Source organism: Cupressus sempervirens, chromosome 5 (genome assembly GCF_028749045.1).
Source record: "Cupressus sempervirens isolate cs-2001-9-10 chromosome 5, ASM2874904v1, whole genome shotgun sequence".
NCBI classification, from domain to species: Eukaryota; Viridiplantae; Streptophyta; class Pinopsida; order Cupressales; family Cupressaceae; genus Cupressus; species Cupressus sempervirens.
In genome coordinates this window covers 674,961,208-674,984,301 of record NC_143122.1, presented here as the reverse complement: position 1 = coordinate 674,984,301, position 23,094 = coordinate 674,961,208, and positions in this window count along the sequence as shown.

The window sequence follows — 23,094 nt, the reverse complement described above, 5'->3', positions numbered from 1 at the left end:
AGCCCTAAATTTGATTAGCAAGATGCCAAAGAGGATAAGGGATGCTAATGCAAAATCTTGAAACACATCAAGGAGGTACACTAGTAAGTTCTCTTTCATGCAATGTAAACAATAGTTATGAAAACTATAAATATTAAATACACACAAATAGCCCAATAAAGATCTAAAATTAAATGTATGTTAAGAAACAAAATAAGAGATAAAATACTTATCTAGAAATGTGTAGTGGAAGATATGACTTGGCCTTAGAACTCACAGATCTAAACTATTTCTAAACTTCTTATTGTAGATCTTAGAATAAAATGTTGAAAGGAACAAAACCATAAATCTCCCCAAAATATATGTGTGTGTGTGTAATCCTAGATGTGTAGATCTAGAATGAAAATATGCTAATAATATACTCTATGAGTGAAACCCTAGCATGAAAGTATGTAAATGCATGTAAAAATATGAAGGTGAAAAGAATCAAATCTAAAGAATGATGTAGAAATCATACCAAGCCCCCAAGGCTAAATTACTCTAACCATCTTTGATATATTCAGCTTTGAACGCTTGATTGAAGAATAATAGCCTCACTTACCTCAAAGAATAACAAACAATCCTTTATGTCTACCTTATAATTTCTCTAAGTCAAATTGGGGTGTCCACACTTGCTTTCTCCTCTTATGACCTTTCATGTCATGTTCTCCTCTTCTCCAAAAATGAGGGGTTGAATGCATTTGAATTTTTGGAATAATTGCAAAATTATACTATCAAGGCTGAAAACACACACAACATTTGAATAGGAGTGTTAAACAACTACAATTCCAAAATCATTAGAAGCACTAGGAAAACTTTGACCTGGGTTGACCTAATTTGAACTAGGTCAACCATGGTCAACCTAGTTTGGACTAGGTCAACTTGGGTTGACCAAGTCTAGACCAGGTCAGCTGGGTGGAACTAGTCTTGACTAGGTGGACAAGGGTCCACCTAGTTTGGACCAAGTCAACTTGGGTCAACCTAGTCTAGAAGGTTGACCTTCAGAGTCTCCCTATCTAGATTTTAGACTAGCAATGTGTGTCTCAAGCTGTCATCCAAAGATCCAATATATGGTTTTGGGGTCCTAGAAAGGGAGGATAATTGTAGATTATGTCCTAATACATTCATTGTATGAAGGATGAAGAGAAATCAAGGAGGATCAGTTAGGTCCTACCTTAATTTTTCGAAGAGAAAGAAGAGAAAAGATGTGAGCTATAAGCTAAAGGTTAAAACATGAAATGTAAACACACCAAAGAGGAGCTAAAAGGTCTTAAATGTAAGTGCATAAAATTTAAGATGGTATAAGAATAACAACAAAGGTATTATTAAAAAAAAATTCCCTAAAAGTTCAATAAGTAAAATGATAGAAACTTGAGGTCAATAAATAAAGTCATTCCAAGTTTGAATCCATACAAGATTTGAATCATAAGTGTCTCTATGCAATTGTTTTTCTTTTTTATGTGTTCTTCAGTAATAACACTGATAGAAGAGGACATATCAACCAAAGCACCATGAGAAGTAATATGAATAACTCTAGTAATGATGTGAAGAGGACCATTAGGTGCCTTAAAAATATTAGAAAGACTAAAGCTAATGATAAGAGGTGTTTTTTTGGAATCAAGTGGAGAAGAAATTGTACATTGAGAGTCTAACTCAACATGATTAACCATATGATTCACTTCTTCTATATTCTCAACACAATCAATATGGTGATAAGAAGAAGAAGTTTGATTTGTAACATGTGTTGAGTGTAAAGGTAAGGATTAGTATAAATTTACAAAATTTTATTAGGTGACACAACATATTTATTTGTGTTATTAACTTGAGCATCAATAGAAATGTCCTTGGAATCAATAAGGTCATGAATAACATTCCTCAAACCATAACACTTTTGAGTATCATGACCTAGTTGATGGTGATATTGGAAAAAAGCATTAGAATCAATAGACTTAGGCAAAGGTTTACTAGGATCAATAATATGAATATGAGGAAGATTAAGAACACCAGCATGAATAAACTTAGTCATCACCTTAGATAAAGGCTTAGATAGTTGAGTATACTGAAAATTAGGATGAAATAGTAAGGAAAAAGTAGCCATACCTCCACATGTAGTAGCCATTTGATCATCAACTGTATTTGTAGACATGATTTTGATGAAATTGTTAGGTTTAGAAAACTTGTTTGAATTTTTGGCAATATCACTCTTATTACTAGAAATAGGAGCCTTTAGAGTAGAGATCTCAAGTTGAGTCACTTGTAACTGGTAATGTTGAAGCATTGCACATAAATGTGAAAAGGAGGTACACTCAAAAAGGAGGATCTTATCCCTAATTTATTTTATAAATTAGAAATAAAGATGCACTAAATATCATGATCAAGCATAGGATAAGAAATCTAAGCATACAAATGTTTAAATCTACAATACATTCAGTAACTTTCTCTTTACCATTCAATGCATTATATCAGTTAAAGAAACTTGTGGACCAATATTATTTTGAAACTATTGAATAAAAACATTAGCAAGGGTTTGAAAGGAATCAATAGAATAAGGAGGTTGAGAGAAATACTATTGCAAGGCTCTATCCTTAAAGGTGCATGGAAAAAAATTACCCATAAGCCTATAGTTGTGGTATAAATTACTACATATAGTCTAGAAAGTTTTAACATGAAGCAAAGGATCTCCCTTGCCATTCTAAGTCTCAAGATGAGGTACCTCAACAAGTTGTGGAATAACATCACAAAGGATATCTAAGGAAAGGGGAATAGAAATATCACATGTAGGAATATTGTACTTAGATTGAGTTAAATGTACAAGTTTTTATCATAAAGAAGAGACGGTTTGAACCAAGGTACTTACAATAGGATCCAAAGTAACACTAGCAACCATAGGTATGCTAGATGGATGAGAAGTGGAAGGAATATGTAAGGATTTTGGTGGAGGATGAGAAGGAACAGGTAAAGGTTTCAATAAGTAAAAGAAACTGCATCATATGAAGGTAATAAGAAGGAATGGAAGTAGGAGAAACACTTATGGGAAGTGGAAGACTAGGAAGACCAAACACTTAAAGGAGTGGACACTTGTGTAGATGTAGTCATAAGAGGTGGAGCATAGGTAGGTATGCTTGAAAGAGAGGTAGAAATTAGGATAGAAGGTTCAACATTGTGGAAGGAGGAGGATATTCTAACTCTTGGGCACATTTCATTAAAGACTTAGCATGAGTATTAATAATATGAGATATACCATGGAAGATAAAAATGTCGGTGTCATTATTGTTAACAAGCTTCTTAAGAGATTCAATAGCAGTAATGCTATCAAGATTCTAATTTTCTTGAGCAAGCCAAGTTTCCAATTTATCAAATTCATTAGAAATCTTATCAACTTATGAAGGAGGAACTCTTAAAGAGTCAGTATCATCATGGGATGAGGGAGAAGGGCTATTCTTTGTGATAGGATGAACATCGTGAGAGAAGATGTGAGTGTCATCATGAGTCCTTTAAAGAAAAGAGGAATCATGATCAAAGGAGCCCATGAGTCTACAATTTTTTTGTTGAAATCTACTTGAAAAAGAGATTGATAAGAAGGATATTGTTGAAGAAGATTATGTATTTCAATCACTATTTTATCACTAATGTCAAACTTTCTATTTGTTAGTAAGACAACTGCTTATAAGATTCAAGTACTATCACTTAGTTGATTGATGAAGAGAAGTTGATCAATAAGAGGTAATAATTGCACCTAGAGGAAATCTTGAGTTATGAGTATGTAATAAAGTACAAGGCTCAATTAAGACAATCATGACATGGTGAATTGATAATCTACTTAAGGTTACAAATATTGGCTACACTAAGAAATTTTAGAAGAACAAGTCAAACAAAAATTTTCTACCAAGCTTGACCAAGTGGATAGTAGGTGTCAAGAAAAGTTAGTACAAGTCGAGCAGAAAGTTAGCTGGAGCCGAGTAAAAGAAAATTCTAGTGGATGCTGAGAAAGATAGTTGATGCCAAGAAAATTTTAGTTGATGTCAAGCACCGGTAAACTTTAGTTGATGTTGAATGATTCCATAGTTGATGCTAAGAAACACAGTATGCACCAAGCATCAGAAGGTTGATAATGTTGAGCTACTACATTATGTTAAAGATTAAAGATTCACCAAATCTAAGCCAACAAATTTATTTTCTTGAAACTTTTGAACTAGGAGGAAGATAAGGATGATGGTCTAGAGGCACAAAAATTGATATAAACCATTTTTAGACAAATTCAAATGGATTCTAGGAGAAGCTTCTAGAAGAGATACAAGATATGGGGTAGATACATTGTATCCTACCTAATCTGTCCAAACCCTTTAATGGATAATGGAAAACAACAAAGTATCTTAATTTCCTATTTATAGGAATGTCTGGTCATGAAGCAAAGTGTTATAGAGCAGAGAGTTGGATGTGATAACCTAAGGGAGAAAAGGTTTTGCTTCATCAAGTGACCTAAAAAGAGATTGCATTGGCATACTAAGAAAGAAATCTTAAGGAGATATATGCTTGAAGGGTGAACAATCTATCAAAACTACAAAGTGCAAAAGCCAAGAAAATTGATGGCTAAACAAAGATCTGTAATCTATAAGAAAAGTTGTAAGTTGTATCAGATCAAATCTCTATTGTTACTCTCTCACAATTGTATCAATCTAGGATAAATCCTTTGGATTAAGGTTGACCTAACAGTCATTAGTAAATCCTTTAACAGGGTGGCATTCCAAGTGAATGGCCTAAAGTCCTCTAATAAGGCTAATTTCTAACAAGGTGATTGAAATCCCTTAACTGGGTCACATTTAACAGTGTGTATTGTAACCTTTAACAAGGTTGGCATTTCTTGGGGCATCACTTGAAAAGGAGTAACATGTCACTAGTGGTTTTTCTCAAATTGGGATTCCACATTAAATCATTGTGTCAAGTGTGTTGATGAATCTATTATGTTTCATACTTTACATTTTTGCAAGTTGATTTGATAGTAACCTACAAGTTTTAAGTAATTGCATATTCATATGGATGCATGCATGAATATGAATGTTTTATGGGTTAACTAAGTTGAGAAAAGTTTTATTTGTACATCTAGACCTTGAGTAACTAATTCACCCCCTCTTAGTTATTCTAAAGAATTCCAACAATTGATATCAGAGCTATCTACTTAAGAGGACTAGTTTGAAAGCACTAGAAGCACAAATATCAAGATGTCAAAAAGAGATGTACCCAAGCTTAATAGAGATAACTTTCATGCATGGAAAATTTTGATGCAGCTACACAATGGAAGACTTGGAGATCATGCACAATCTACCATTAAAGTGGAACATGGTATTCCAATAGGAGCCCTAACTACTAAAGATACGAAGAAAAAGAAAGAATATAATTAGGCAATGTTGGAGACTGCCTCTGCCCTAAGCTATGCTAAATTTGATGATATCACAGGTATTGGAAATATAAGAGGAGTAATTGAGAGGAGAGGGGTGAATTAGGTACTACAAAAATAAATCCTAGATCCCTTTTGATGTTAGTACAAAATACAAACAAATAACTAAATACTACTGAAGCTTAGTAAACACATAGAATGTTGTAACTCGGTAGTAACTAGATTAGCTTGATAAAAGATTAACTTAAGAACCATTAGATGTTATCTAAGATTACCACTACTTTAACTTAGTTGCAAACATATAAAGAAAATAGCATAAACACATTTGACACCAGGATTTAACGTGGAAACCCAATTTAGGAAAAATCATCAATAGCAACTAGTTACTGATTTTCAATCTTTTGAAGAGAGCACTATTAGGAGCCAACCCTATTAAAGGTTACAAAACACACTGTTAGGTGTGACCCTATTAAAGGATTTAATCACCCTATTAAGAGTGGCCTGGTTAGAGTTCTTGAGAATAATTCAATGGAATTGTCACCCTATTAGTGGATTTTCAAATAGCTATTAAGCCAGCTCTATTAAGAGATTTAGGTCACTACTACAATGGTTAGAGAGTAACAATGAAATGACCTATTTTGGATACAACTTAATTGCTGATTTTAGATCTCTATTCTGGCTTGTACATGATCCTTCTTGATTCAATGTGACTTTGCTGCACCATATGGATATTCTACTTATCCTTCAAATTCACTTATTTTGCTTACCAATAGATCTTAAATCACATCACCTTAATTCACATATTTTCTTGCATTTACTTGCACACATTCTTCCACACTTTGAAATCAAAACTTGATCTTATACTTATACCTTTCACTTTATCAAGTCAACTCAAATAAAATTACAATAATCAAAATTTATTACCTTAGCTGGAACCAATAGATAGATTAATTAAACTCAATACAACAAAGTAATAAAATCCTTTGTTAGCCGACTCTGCTTAGTAGAAACTAACTCTAAAGTGATTTCCTTTGTTAACCAATAGAAGCTTAGTTTACACTACAAACTTACGAAAATCCTTTACCAACTGAGTGAGCTTGGTTATCACTAGTTCTATCCAACTTTCCTTCATTACCTGAGTGATCTTGGTTAACACTCTCTTTTTGCAACTTTTCCTTCGATGCTTGAGTGAACTTGATAGATAATGCCTTTTGAACTGGGCAAACATAGGAATGCTCAGTAGACACTGAGAACTGTCTTCACTGTCTAAGTGAGCTTGGTATATACTGATTGATAATGATTATGACATTTGTGTAACATAAAAGAAAACACATAATTAATCAATTGTATCCAAAAATCTCCCTCTTTGGCATTTATGGTAACACAACATGTCATAGAACAATAAAATTTTGGATTAGAGAACTCTCGTTGTCAGTATGAGCTTTTCCGTTCACTAAATTTTGTCGACAATAGCTATTACCAAGTTCATTCAGAACATTCTCCCTCTTTCAGCACACTTCATATTTTAGAGGACTTCTCCATCTCTAGTTTCTGACTTTATTTTGGTCCCAAAAATTTCTCAGAGATATGACAGTAAACTTCTGCCTCTTTGAAAATGCATGCCAAAGAAAATAACTCTATAAATTCCAATGTACCTTAAGTACTAATTCATCTGCAATATGCCCTTGCCAATTCTACACCAACTAATTGATCTTCAATAGGATCTAGTTGATGCATTCACTAAACTTCATTTAGTGAATTTCAGATAGGGGAATGACCCCCAACTTACCTCATAGATACAAAAATGCATCCTTAGGTAATGGCTTGGTCAATATGTCTGAAATTTGCTCCTTTGTATTCACATATTCCAATCTGACTTCTTTATCTTGCACCAGTTCTCTTAAGAACTAATATTTTATAGCAATATGCTTTGTTTTGGAATGCATTACTAGATTCTTTGATATGTTGATTGCACTAGTGTTATCACAATAAATAACAACTGGATCTTTGATTTCTACCTTCATTATTTTCAACAATTGTTTGAACCAAATACTGTTAGAGCAATTGACTATTGGTGCCACATATTCTGCCTCTGTTGTGGATTAAGAAGTACAATTCTACCTCTTACTTGTCCAAGATACTAGTCTTTTACTAAAAAGAATGCTCCGCCACTAGTTCTTTTTCTATCATCAAGACTTTCTGCCAAATCAGCTTTAGTAAATACTTTTAAGTCCAAATTTCCTCCAAGTTTGTACCACAAACCATAGTCTTTAGTACCTTTTAGATACCTCATGATTTTCTTTATTTCCATCATGTGATTTTCTTTGGGATTCATTGAGAATCTTACCACTATTCCAACTGCTAGTGCAATATTAGGCCTTGTGTGAACTACATACTACAATTTTCCAATCATTGATCTATAAGTAGTCTTATCTACTTCTTTGGAATCATCATTTTTGGAAAACTTATGTCTAGTAGACATAGGTGTTCCAACTAGTCTTGAATCTTTCATTCCAAAAAATTTCAGTATCTCTTTGGTATACTTAGATTGAGTAATGTAGATACCATTCTTGTTTTTTTGTATTTGCAATCCAACAAATAATTTTATTTCACCAAACATGGACATCTCAAATTCTTTGCTCATTTCTTCTAAGAATGCTTTTCATAGATCATCATTTCTTGTAAATAAAGTATCCACAACAAATATTTCTATTAAAACAATCTTCTTATCTGGTCCTTCCTTGATATACAAACTACTATTATCATTAGTCCTTTGAAAACCAAACTATACCAAGCTCTGGGAGCTTGCTTGAGACCATATATAGCTTTGTGTAGTTTGCAAACCATATCTCCTTTGCTAGGATCTAAAAAACTTTCTAGTTGCTCAATGTAAACTTCCTCATCAAGGATTCCATTCAAGAATGTAGATTTAACATCCATTTGATATACTTTAAATCGTTTATGTCCTTCATATGCTAGTAAAGTTCTAACATCTTCAAGTCCTTCTAGAGGAGAAAAATTTTCACGATAGTCAATACCTTCTTCTTGAAAGTAGCCTTTGCATACCAATCTTGCTTTGTTTCTTAATACCTTTCCATCTTCATTCAGCTTATTTCCAAATACCCATTTTGTATCAATTGCATTTTTATCCTTCAGTCTAGGAACAAGAGTCTAAGGTTTGTTCTTCTCTATTTGTTCTATCTCTTTGTTCATTACTTCAATCCAACTTTCATTTTCTAGAGCATTTTGAACACTCCTGGGTTCAAATTTAGCAAGTAAATATGTACCTTTAATTTTCTTCTTTTCATTGTTCCATCTTATTTATCTCCAATGATCTAATCAGGTGCATGATGTCTTCTAACATATCTTTCCAATATAGGCTCCTTGGTCTTTGAATGAGTTCCATCATCTCCTTTTTGAATTTCAATTTCAAGCTTGGGTCCTTTTGTTTGTGACTTGGGTTCATTAGGCTTGATTTGAACTAGGTCGGTAGCCTCTATTTGTGACTCGGGTCCTTGTAGCTCAGGTTGCACTATCTGTAACTTGGTAACTATTGAAGTTACTACAGACTCAGGAGTTGAAGCATCTTTTCTTTCAGATAGATTAGGAAGGGTGTCAGGTTCATACTAAATGAATCTTCTATAGTCTTCAGGTTTCTTGTTGCTTTCTTCTTCACTCTTTTCTACATATTCATTAATTCTAACATGTGCACTTTCTCTGATTTTGTGAGTAGATAAATTCAAACATCTATATACTTTGCTTCTATAGGAGTATCCTTGAAATATGCCTTCATCATCTTTTACATCAAATTTTTCTTTTCTAGATTCCTTCAATATGTAACATTTGTTGCCAAATACCTTCAAGTAACTTACATTAGGTTTGTAGCCATACCATAGCTGATAAGGTGTCTTGTTTGAATCTTTCTTCAACTGAACTTTGTTCAAGGTATGAATTGTAGTGCCAATAGCTTTTTTCTCATATTTGAGAGCAACATTCTTTTCAATCATCAGAGTTCTTGCATAGTCTATGATACATCTAGTTCTTCTTTCTACTATACCATTTTTCTGTTGTGTAATAGGAGTAGATGCTTATTTTTTGATTCCTCTTTCAATGCAAAAATTGTTCACTTCATGAGAAATGAATTCACCACCTCTATCTGATCTTAGAATTTTAACTTCTTTCTAGTTTCTTTTTCTACTCTTTCCAAATACCACTTGAATTTTTGAAAAGCTTCTGATTTTTCTTTTAGGTACATTATTGTCATCATCCTAGAGTACTCATCAACAAAGAGAATGAAAAAAATTTCTCCACTATAACTCTATATTCCAATAGGTCAACATAAGTTTGTATGAACAATTTCCAATACTTCTTCTGACTAACAGTCTTTACTTTAGAAGCTTGTCTTTCCCATCTTACCAATTTGGCAATTCTTGCTTAGACCCATGTTAAGCTTCTTCAAATTAGGAATACCTCTTACTCTTTTGTGTTTTCTTATCATAACCAGATTATTAATGTTCACATGACATAGCCTTTTGTGCCATAACTAGCTTTTTTCTATTTGAGCAATAAAACATGAACAATCATTGAGATCAAGATAAAATATATTACCTTCTTTTTTCTTGCCAGAACCAACCAAATCTCCTTTCCCTTTCAGTAGTTTGGTCTGTCCATTCATGAATTCTACCTTGAATCTAATATTGTTCAGTTGTACCACACTTAGTAGATTATTCTTTAGTCCTTCAACACAATAAGCATTATCACACACAAGTTCTTTAGTTAACAGGATACATCCTTTTCCTTTTATATTAAAAGGTTCATTGTTTCCAAATCTTACACTACCTCCATCATAATATTCCATATGCTCAAATTTTGTTTTTTCACCAGTCATATGATGTGAGTAACCATTATCAATAATCCATATATCATTTTTTCTAACATGAGACATAAATGCCATCTTATCACCTTACATCATCAGATTCATCTTTCACAACAATATAAACCATTTCATCTTCATTGTTATCAGAATCTTTAGCTATGAAGCAAGATTTCTTACCTTTTTCCTTGAAGTTCTTGTAGTGCTTGGAATCCTTCTTGCCTTTATGCTTGTTTCTTTTATTTTCATCATTCATTTCCTTGTTTGGACACCTAGCAGAAATGTGACCAACTTCTTCACAAGAAAAGAAAATTAGAGGAACTTTACCTTTGTACTTCTCTCTTCCTTTGGAATACTTTCTTGCAAGCAGAGCTTCAATAACTTCAAGATCACTTTCTGAAATTTCTTCTAATGATCTATCTTCTTCACTTCTTGATTGACTAGATTTTGACTTTTTACTCTTTTATTTGAATGAGAGTTTAGCTTTAAATGCATATTCAATATTCTTTGAAGTAGGAACATAGTTATCATAATTGTCTAACTCAAAAGTTGTTAATCTTCCAACTAGAGAATCTAACCCTATCTTATTAGTTGGATCACATCTCATTTCTTGAATAGAAGATACTCTAATTGCATAAATAAGAAGAAGAGTTATGAGCACTTTACTTACAATAGTTTCCTCCTTGATGTCTCCTCCAGATGCTTTGATTGCACTTACACTAGCCTTGATTCTTTCCACATATTTTTCAATGTTTTCAACTTCTCTCATTCTCATTTGTTCAAATTTTCCTCTAAGGCTTTCTACTTCGGCTCTTCTCACATTGTCATCTCCTCCATAGATATCTTTTAGTTTGTTCCACATTGCAAAAGTAGTTTTTCAATCTTTTACCTCATCAAATTCAGCATAACTGAGAGTAGATGCAATATCAATCATCATGATATTATGATTCTTCTTTTCAACAATATCTTCAACTGATAATGTTCCAATGAGATTCTTATATTTAGAATCAAGATACTTGACACCTAAATCACTGATGGTAGCTAGATGCAATCTCATTAGTCCTTGCCATGCTGTAAAATTGTCTCTATTCAGCTTAGAAATCTCTCTTTTGCAAGACATCCTAATCTTTAGCTTAGGTACTTGAAACCTTCTCTGAAAGCACCAAAAGCTCTAATACCAATTGTTGGAAATATATGAGGAGTAACTGAGAGGGGAGGGGTAAATTAGTTACTAAAATAATAAATCCCAAATCCCTTTTGATGTTAGTTCAAAATGTAAACAAATAACTGAATATTGTTGAAGTTCAATAAACCCATAGAATGTTGTAACTCAATAGAAACTAGATTAGCTTGGTAAAAGATTAACTTAAGAACCATTAGATTTTATCTAAGATTACCATTACTTTAACTTAGTTGCAAACATATAAAAAAAATAGCATAAACACATTTGACACTAGGATTTAACATGGAAACCCAATTTGGGAAAAACCACCAATAGAAACTAGTTACTAATTTTCACTCTTCTGAAGTGAGCCCTATTAGGAATCAACCCTCTTAAAGGTTAAAAAAACATTGTTAGGTGTGACCCTATTAAAGGATTTAATCACCCTATTAGGAATGGCCTAGTTAGAGGTCTTGAAAAAAATTTAATGGAATTGCCACCCTATTAGAGGATTTACAAATAGCTATTAAGCCAACTCTGTTAAGAGATTTATATCACTTCTACAATGGTTAGAGAGTAACAATGAAATGACCTGATTTGAATGCCACTTAATTGTTGATTTTAGATCTCTATTCTAGCTTGTACATGATCCTTCTTGATTCAATATGACTTTGCTGCACCATAAAAATATTCTCCTTATCCTTCAAATTTGTTTCTTCTACTTACCAATAGACCTTCAATCATATCACCATAATTCACACATTTTCTTGCACTTACTTGCACACTTTCCTCCACACTTTGAAATCACAACTTGATCTTATACTTATACCTTTCACTTTTTCATGTCGGCTCAAATACAACTTACAATAATCAAAATTCATTAACTTAGTCAGTTACAATCAATAGATAGATTAATCAAACTCAATACAACAAAGTAATAAAATCCTTTGCTAGCTGACCTTGCTTGGTAGAAACTAACTCTAAGGCAATTTCCTTCATTAACCAACAAAAGCTTGGTTGACACTGCAAACTTACAAAAATCCTTTGGCAATTGAGTGAGCTCAATTATCACTAGTTCAATCCAACTTTCCTTCATTACTCGAGTGAGCTCAGTTAATACTCTCTTTCTGCAACTTTTCCTTCGACACTTGAGTGAACTCAATAGATATTGCCTTCTAAATTGGGCAGACACAAGAACACTCGATAGACACTGAGAACTATCTTCACTACCTGAGTGAGCTTGCCATATACTGACTAATAATAATTATGACATTTGTGTAATATCCAAGACAACACACAATTAATCAATTGTATCCAACAAAAGGATGTGACACTACAAAACAAATGTTGGATGCCCTACACACTATCTATGGAGGAGACAAAAATGTTCAAAGAGCCAAATCTGAGAGTCTTAGAGGTAAGTTTGATGATATGAGAATGGAAGAAGGTGAAAATATTGATGAGTACATTTCTAGAATAAAAGAAGTTGTTGGTGCAATAAAAGGTGCTACTAGTCATATAGAGGATGATATTGTGTTAAGCAAAGTCTTGGGAACATTACTACCTATTTATGCTATTAGATTTTTTGCATCCAAGAATTGAGATGTATTCTAGGAAATAATCTAACTCTTGAAGTTTTGATAGGTAGACTCAAAGCTTTTGAGCTATCAAACTTTGAAAATTACAAACTAGAATGTCTTGAATCTGCTTTCAAAGCTAAGTTGTTATTGAAGGATTCTAATGAGGTGAAGCAAAAGAAGAAGGAGAAGAAGAAGAAGAAGAAGAAGAAAGATAAGATATGTGTCTAGTGATAGTGATATAGATGAAGAAGAGGTTGAACAATTGGAAGAACTACTAGCAAGAAGACTTCACAGAGGTAAAGGCAAGTTCAAAGGTAAGTTACCCATCATTTGTTTCAATTTCAATGAAGTTGGTTATATTGTTGCAAGATGTACATAGAAGAAGAACTACAGAGATGGTAACAAGTATAAAAATAGAAGAGAAGATGATAGCAGAGATTACAAAGACAAAGGCAAGAAGTCATGTTACATTTATGAAGAAGGAGGCAAGGATGATTCTTATGAACATAATGATGAAGTGGTGTATGTTGCAATGAAGGATGAATCTAATGAAGATGAGGCACTTACACTTGTGACTTGTGTAAACAAAAATGATAGATGGATCATTGATAGTGGATGCTCACATTACATGACTAGAGAAAAATGTAAGTTCATTACCCTAACTTGTTATGATGGAAATAGTGTAAGATTTGGTAATGATGCACCATGCTTGATAAAAGGAAAATGCTCTATCAAACTCACAAACAAGATTTCATGCGACAATGCTTACTGTGTTGAAGGATTAAAATATAACTTATTGATTGTCACAACTTAACAATTTAGGATCCAAGGCTGAATTTGAAAATGAGATTGCTAAGGTATATGATACTGATGGAAAGCTAATTGGAAGAGGTGATCAAACTAGAAGTAATTTATTCCATCTAGATATAGAGGATGCTACTTGTCTTGTTGTAAGACTTGATGATGTATGGCTATGGCACAAGAGGTTATGTCATGTTAATTTTGATAACATGATTAGTATTAGTAACATGAAGAAAGTTAGAGGTTTGCCTAAGTTAACGAACCTGATAATGTAGTATGCAAACAATGTTAACTAGGCAAAATGACAAAATCAAGCTTCAAGAGTAAAGCTTTGATGGGGACACAACCCAAGCACATAATAGACACAAATGGAAAGGGAAAAATTTATTAACTATGAAAATAAGCTAGTACACTTAGTGCAGAGAAATAGACTCCAAAACATGCCCTATGGGCTTACAATAGTATAAATCTAGAGATAAATTCTTCTCCCAGTACCTTCTCTCAAACTCCACTTCGAACTATCTTTTACAATGCCAGAAATGTTCTTAAATAGACCCTAGAGGGTTAAGGATTAGGAATACATTCTAGAAAGTGCTAGTTGGCATCCACCAACCAAATAGAAGGCTCCAGAAGTTGCATTAGAAGTCAGCACAAAATTAGAAGAATCTAGAAATGGTAATCGAACTTCCAGGAGGCATAACTTTTGAACCATAGCTTCGATTGACGAACTGTTTACATTTTTGAAAAGCTCTCAAAGTGCTCTATAGCCCCATGGACCAGCCTCACTAGTCCCCCATTTTTGGCCCTTTTTGAGGTCATTTAATGCCCCTAACCTAACTTTGAAGCATTCTTAGGAGGTCTCCAAAAATTGAAAAATGGCAATAACTTTCAAACCTTGAGGCCTTTTGACCTGATTCTTTTTCTAGAATGCTCTAAATTACAATTAAATTCATTTGACCAATTTACACCTTCTAGTTCACCAAAATGATGGCTCAATTACATACTCCTATTTTTTTGGCATTTACACATATCCCAAGGTGATTAAAAACTCTAACCCGGAACACTAATAGTGGAACTATGAGAGTTGGAACCTTTATTTGACCCAAATGGGTATCCAAAAATAAAAATACATGAAACAGAAACTAAGTCTAAATACATTTTTTTGGGTGACAAAGGATTGCCCTTATACCTTTGGATGCTTCTGCATCAGACACCCAGGGTAGATTGAAAAGTGACCCTATTACTTTATGAATGGTAGAGGAAATCTCAAATGGGAAACCTTAGTTGCTGATATCTAGGTTGAGTCCTCTATTGTTCGTCCTTTCCACTTGACCAGATACTCTTCATACTGCCTATTTCTAGTACTCCTACCCACACAACTATCCAAAATCTCCTCTATCTCCTCCTTCTTAGAAGTAGGAATTGGACATGGCTCTAAGATCAACTCCTCATCTACACCATCATCATGATACTCTGTTAAGTCTGCAATGTTGAAAATAGGAGAAATGTGAATTCCATCTGGCAACTCTACTTCATATGCATTTCTTGAGTCATGTTTCTTCAAAATTTTGCAGGGGCCAAATTTTTTCATCTTCAACTTGTTGTAAGTACTGGCTAGAAATCTTTCTTTTCTTAAGTGTACCATGACTAGATCCCCTACTTGGAACTCCTTATGTCTTCTCCTTTGATTAGCCCTAGCTTTATACTATTGGTTCATCTTGGTAATGTGTGCCTAGACCTCCTCATGTAGACGCTTGATATGTTTAGCAAATTCTTCAGCTTCAGCACTTGTCCTCTCCCCTTGCTCTATCTTCCTTAATTATGGTGCAGTCCTTGGGTTACTTCCATAAACAATTTGGAATGATGATCTGCCACTACTCTTGTTTATAGAGTTATTGTAAGAAAACTCTGCTTATGGTAGAATCAAATCCCACCCCTTGGGCTTATCCCCAACTAAACATCTTAGTAAATTTCCCAGACTTCTATTTACCACTTCAGTCTATCCATCAGTCTGTTGGTGATGTGTAGAACTAAACTTCAAGTTTTTTCTCAACTTCTTCCACAATGTTCTCTAGAAATACCCCACAAATTTAGTATCTCTGTCAGAAACTATACTCCGTAGGAGACCATGTAGTCTTACCGCCTCTTTGAAAAACAAGTCTACAATATGGACAACATCATGATTTTTGTGGCATCGAATGAAATGTGCCATTTTGGAGAACCTATCAACCACCACAAATACTAAGTCATTACCACTTTGTGTCCTTGGCAATCCAAGAACAAAATCCATACTTATGTCCTCCCATGGCTTTGATGGAACAGGCAATTGCTGATATAGTCCAGTATTGTGACTAAGTCCCTTGGCTACTTGACAAACCTGGAAATTCTGTACAAACTTCTTCACATCCTATGACGTTTGAGGTCAAAAATAATATTCTTTGAGAATGGAAATGGTCTTATCTTGACCAAAATGTCCTGCCATCCCCCACTGTGTTTCTCCTTAATCACATTTTCCCTCATGGAACTCCTTGAAATGCACAATTGGCTGCCCTTGAACAACATACCATCTTGAATCAAATAGTCTAGCCATTTGGTTCTATCTACAGCAACAAGCTCTTTACAAGCTTTCCATGCTTCAACAAAATTAGGATTCTCAGGGTACAGATTCTTAAGCTCATCAAACCCAACTACTTCAACTTGCATTACTGTAAGCAACAACTATCTCCTACTCATCTGCAATCCTGTTAGATTTTCCACTTCTATGCTTCAACACAAATGTATAGCTCTGCAAGAACTCTACCCACTTCATATGCCTCTTATTCAATTTACCTTGGCTATTTAAGTACTGTAATGCCTGATGATCAGTATACAAAACAAATTCCCTTGTCAATAAATAATGCCTCCATTTCTTTAAGGCTTGAACTATTGCATAGAACTCTTGATCATAAACAGAATACTTCTTTTCTGCATCATTCAATTTTTTACTAAAATATGCAATAGGCTTACCTTCTTGGCTCAATATAGCTCCAATAGCACTGCCACTAGCATCACAATCCACCTGGAACACCTTTCTAAAATTTGGAAGTGCCAACATAGGTTGTTCTATCACCTTCTTCTTCAGCATTTCAAAACTTCTCGTAGCTGCCGCAGTGCATTTGAACTCTTTTCTATCCCCTCTTATTATGTCAGTTAGGGGTGCACATATGCCACTGAAATTCTTAATGAACTTCCTATATAAACTAACCAGACCATGAAATGATCTTACATCAGTAGCAGACCTTGGAGTAGGCCATTCCAAGATGGCTTTTACCTTCTCTGGATCCATTTTGAGACCTTCAGGTGATATAACAAACCCCAAGTAAACTAATTCCTTTTTAGCAAAGGTACACTTCTTCAGATTAATTAAGAGTTTATCTTCCCTCAACCTCTCAAGAACACTACAAATATGCAATAAATTTTCTTCCAAAGTCTTGCTGAAAATTAAAATATCATCCAAATAAACAATAACAAATTTTCCCAAGAACTTCTTAAGTACCTCATTCATAAGCCGCATGAAGGTGCTTGGGGCATTTGTCAATCCAAAGGGCATGACTAACCACTCATAAAGACCCTCCTTAGTCTTGAAGGTAGTTTTCCACTCATCTCCTTGTATTTGTATCTGGTGATATCCACTCTTGAGATCTATCTTTGTGAAGTACTGAGCTCCACTCAAACAATCCATAAGATCATCCATTCTTGGAAAAGGAAACTGATACTTGATGGTTATCTTATTTATAGCTCGAGAGTCTGTACACATCCTCCACTCTCCATCCTTCTTTGGTGCTAGTACTGTAGGTACTGCACATGGACTTAGGCTCTCCTCAATCAAACCATTTCTCAATAGCTCCTACACTTGTCTGTTTAGCTCCTTAGTTTCAGTAGGAGTCATCTGGTGAGCAGCCTTGTTAGGCAAACTAGCTCCTGAGATTAAATCTATCTGATGACTGATTTACCTTACCGGTGGCAATCCTTCTGGAACATTATCAGAGATGATATCTCCAAACTCACCTAGTAAATTTTAAACTTCAAGTGGTATTTCACTACTACCTTCTTTATCTTTCCAAGGAATCAAAGCATAGCACATATGCTGATGTTTCATGCCATCTAAAAACTTCCTTCCATCAACAAGACAAATCCTAGCACTGCTACATACCTTTTTGCCTTCCTTTTTCATGGGCTTCAGTTTGTGGCAAACTCCATCCTTTGTTAAAGAGTATGTATTTGCATGACCATCATGTACTGCATGCCTATCAAACTACCATGGTCTACCCAACAATAGATGGAAAACATCCATTGGAATAACATCATAGAGAACTTCATCATGGTAACTCCCAATTTTGAACTTCACTAAACATTGTTCACTTACCAGAACCTTATTATCATCCTTCACCCAAGCAATCTGATAGGGCTGGGGATGTTTCTCCCTCTTGAGCTTCATCTTAGAGACCATCTCCTCTAATACCAAGTTATTAGTGCTACCACCATCAATAATCACATCACAACATTTATCCTCACACTTGCACCTTGTACGAAATAATCTCCTCCTTTGTCCTGGTTCAATCTCACCACTTTGTAGGACCCTTTCATTTACTAAAGTCTCTCCTCTTTTTGCATCCTCTGAATGTGATGATTTTGCATCCTCATCCACGTGAGCAACCCTAGCTTGACCCTCAGCTCTCCTATCTATCCTTCCTTGTCATTGAGGGCATTCAAAGGCACGATGACCTTCTTCATTACAATGGAAATAGGTACCACGGAAGCCTCCTCTTCCTTGTCCACATCCTCTACCCCTTCCTCTCTGATTTCCAAAGTCTTGATCACAGGAGCAGTTGAAACTCTCATTCCTCTGGTTCCTGCTAGTACCCTCATCTTCATTTTTATTTTGGGTTTCATTTCGGCCTCTAGATAACCTACCACTACCCCTTCCTCCTTGATTGCACCCACTTTGTCTCCCTTCAAACCTTTTATTCAGCTTCTCTTCAACTCGTAGGGAAAATTGGTATGCCTCTTCAACACTGGTCATTCTCACCAGACTTAATTCCTCTTGGATGCTAGGTCGCAACCCACTGATATAACAAGCAACCTTCTCCTTATTTTCTTCTACATGCCCCATTCTAATCAAAAGTCAATAAAACTCCTCTGTACATTCTTGGACTAATTTTCCTGCTTGCTTTAATCCATGCATCTTCTTAAACAAATCAAGCTCGTAGTCAATAGGAATGAACTGCTTCTTTAGTTTGTCCACCATGCGATCCCACCTTGTGATTTTCTCATTTCCTCTTCTATTTCTTTCCAATTGAACCTCTTTCCACTAGATTTTGGCATTTCCTTTCAGTTTGGCCTTTGCAAAGTTAACCCTATCTGGATCCTTGATATCCTCATACTCAAATTACTCTTCTAGTTCATCGATCCAGTCGACCAACTCATATGGTTTTAGATTTCCTAAAAATACACCCACGTCAATTGTAGGTCTTTTTCCAAACTTAGTAATGGCTCTAAAAAGCCTCTCCTCTACCTAATTTAGAACTTCCCTGTCAACTTCCCCTTCTGGTCCAATTTCTTCTTCTTCATTATTGTCCTCACTTTCGTCACCTGTAGTAACATTTGTTCCTCTACGGAGCTCCTCCTGCAACGCTTGTACCTGCCTTTGGAGGGCTCTAACCTCCTCAAGAGTAATAGCTCTAGCCCTTCCACCAGAGTCTCTTCATGGAGGCATCTTCTTAACTCAAACCTACAACCACACAGTCTTGGTGCAAACCACCTCACAGTCGGCGCTCTGTCTACACACTCAAGAAAACCAACTCTGATACCACTTGATGGGGACACAACCCAAGCACAAAATGGACATAATAGGAAAGGGAAAATTTTATTAACTATAAAAATATGCTAGTACACTTAGTGCAGAGAAAAAGACTCCAAAAGATGCCCTATGGGCTTACAATAGCATAAATCTGGACATAAATTCTTCTCCCAGTACCTTCTCTCAAGCTCCACTCTAAAATGCCTTTTACAATGCCAGAAATGTTATTAAATAGACTCTGGAGGGTTAAGGATTAGGAATACATTCTAGAAAGGTCTAGTTGGCATCCACTAACCAAATAGAAAGCTCGAGAAGTCGCATTAGAAGTCGGCACAAAATTAGAAGAATCTAGAAATGGTAACCGAACTTTCGAGAGGCATAACTTTTGAACCATAGCTCTGATTGACGAACCATTTACATTTTTGGAAAGATCTCAAAGTGCTCTATAGACCTATGGACCAGCCTCACTTGTCCCCCATTTTTCATCCCTGTTCAAGGTCATTTAATGCCCCTAACTTGACTTTGAAGCATTCTTAAGAGGTCTCCAGAAACTGAAAAACTACAATAACTTTCAAACCGTGGGGCCTTTTGACCTGATTCTTTTTCTAGAATGCTCTAAATTACAATTACATTCATCGGACCAATTTAAACCTTATAGTTCACCAAAATTATGGCTCAATTAAATACTCCTATTTTTTTAGCATTTACATGTATCCCAAGGTGATTAAAAACTCTAACCCAAAACACTAATAGTGGAACTATGAGAGTTGGAACCTTTATTTGACCCAAATGGGTATCTAGAAATGAAAACACATGAAACAGAAACTAAGTCTAAGTACATTTTTTTGGGTGACACAAGATTGCCCTTATACCTCTGGATGCTCCTGCATCAAGCTTATATCTCTAAAGGAATACTAGAGATTGTTCATACTAACCTGTGTGGACCAATTGAAGTGCAGAGCCATAGAGAAGATAAGTATATAATGTTATTTGTTGATGATTATTCTAGAATGATGACAGTCATGTTTCTAAAATAGAAATCTAATGCTTTTCAAATGTTTAAGTGGTACTTAGCAAGAGTTGAGAAGGAAATAGGTAAAAGTCTGAAATGTTTAAAATCAAATGGAGGAGGAGAATTCACATAAAATGAGTTTGAGATGTTTTGTAATGAAAGAGGAATCAAAAGACAAACATTTTCTCCCAGGACCCCTCCATAAAATGGAATTGCTGAAAGAAGAAACAGGTCTATAATGGACTATGTTAGAACACTCATGATGGGAAATAATGTTGCTCTAAAATACTAGAGAGGAGTTGTAAGTATAACTATCTATACCCTAAACTGTGTGCAAATCAAGAAAGGTACTCATTCAACACCTTTTGAACTATGGTATTGATATCCACCCAATGTAAAATACTTTAAGGTATTTGGAAGTAAATGTTACATTCTTAAAGATGTTAGGAATGGAAAGCTCGATGAAAAAAGTGAGGAAGGTATATTCCTTGGATACTCCACAAGAAGTAAAGCTTATAAGTGTTTAAATACTAACACTAACAAAATTGTGGAAAGTGCAAATGTGAATTTTGATGAATATACAAAAGTACATGATGCTAAACCTATGAAAGAATTGGAAGGATACAAATCATTTGTATACTTTTATGAAGGAATGTCTGCTAAAGAAAATATTGCAAATCAAGTTGGAAATCAGCAACAAGTTCAGTGACTACCGAGCCACACCTTGTGAATGTTGAGTTGAATTTGGGAACCAAGCTACATTGAAATTCTAAGTTACAAAATGAAGTAGATACACATTTTGATTCTATGGTTAGTGTACATGAAAGAGATGCTAAAACACATGATAGAAACGAACAAAATGATTCTAAAGCTAAAGGACAACATGAAGAAACAAGACCTAAGCCAAGATTGTCTAAATATGTCAAAAGACATCATTCTTCTAATCAAATCATTGGAAACAAAGATGTTAGGCCAATGACAAGAAATAGATTGAGAAGTGAATCATGTTTTTTAAGCATGAAGGTACCTAAATTAGTAAAAGATGTATTAGAAGATAATGACTGGTACAAGGCCATGGAATAAGAGATTGAATAGATAGAGAATAAGAAAACATGGAGTCTAGTTCTTAGACCAAAAGACAAAAATGTGATTGGTACCAAGTGGATATTTAGAAACAAGCTAGATGAGAATGGTGAAGCCACAAGGAACAAAGCAAGATTAGCTTGCAAGGGATATGCACAGGAAGAAGGAATTGACAATGGAGAGATATTTGCCCATGTTGCAAGATTAGGAGTAAGAACTCCACTTGCTTATGCTGCATACAAAAGTTTCAAAGTTTATTGGATGGATGTTAAATCTACATTTCTAAATGGCATACTAGAAGAGGAAGTTTACATAGAATAGCTAGAAGGATTTGTTGATAACAATAAGAACATGTTATATAGACTGCAGAAAGCCCTATATGGATTAAAGCAAGCACCAAGAGAATGGTATGAAAGACTTCATACTTATCTTGTAAAGATTGGATTTGAAATGACTAATGATAACAACAATCTATACATAAAGGCATAGAAAGGCAAAGATATTTTGTTATCTAAAATATTTGTTGATAGTATCATATTTGGAGGATGAGATGCTTTATCTAAGGACTTTGCAAATCAGATGAAGCAAGAATTTGAGATGTCTATGTTTGGAGAGATCAAAATTTTTGTGGGATTGCAAGTATATCAGATGAAGTATGGTATACATATCACTCAGTCAAAGTACATCAAAGATGTCATGACCCCAAATTTAAGGATATATGAATATTTGAATAACATATTATACAATGATAATAATTATGAATAATAAAGAATAAATAATAATATATTATTGATATAATAATAATAATATGTTACTAAGGTAATAAGGTAATATAAAAGGTCAAATCATTATTAATAAATGAAATAGCAATGTTATTATACACTACGATATTATATTATAATTATAATATGATAATAGTATTAAAATACAATAAATTAAAGATTAATAATATTAGTAAAGTAATCAAGATTTGTGAATATAACACACACACAGATATATATATATATATAAACAATGTTATTAATGAATTATGTGCACTATTATTAAATAAATATTGGACATATAAATATATACTAATTATATTATTGTACATTATGGATTGAACAAATATATGGTACAATATAATACAATATACATTAAGATATTAAGGTTGATGGTGTATATATAAGTTATATTACCATTATTAATGAAACTACAATAACATACGATTATTCATAATAGTCATATTGTTTATCCATTCAAATAGTGGTTAATGATATTGAAGTGGCACCTTCTCATTGTGGCTCTTGAACATATATATTTACTAAACTTATTGGCTATCCAAAATATAG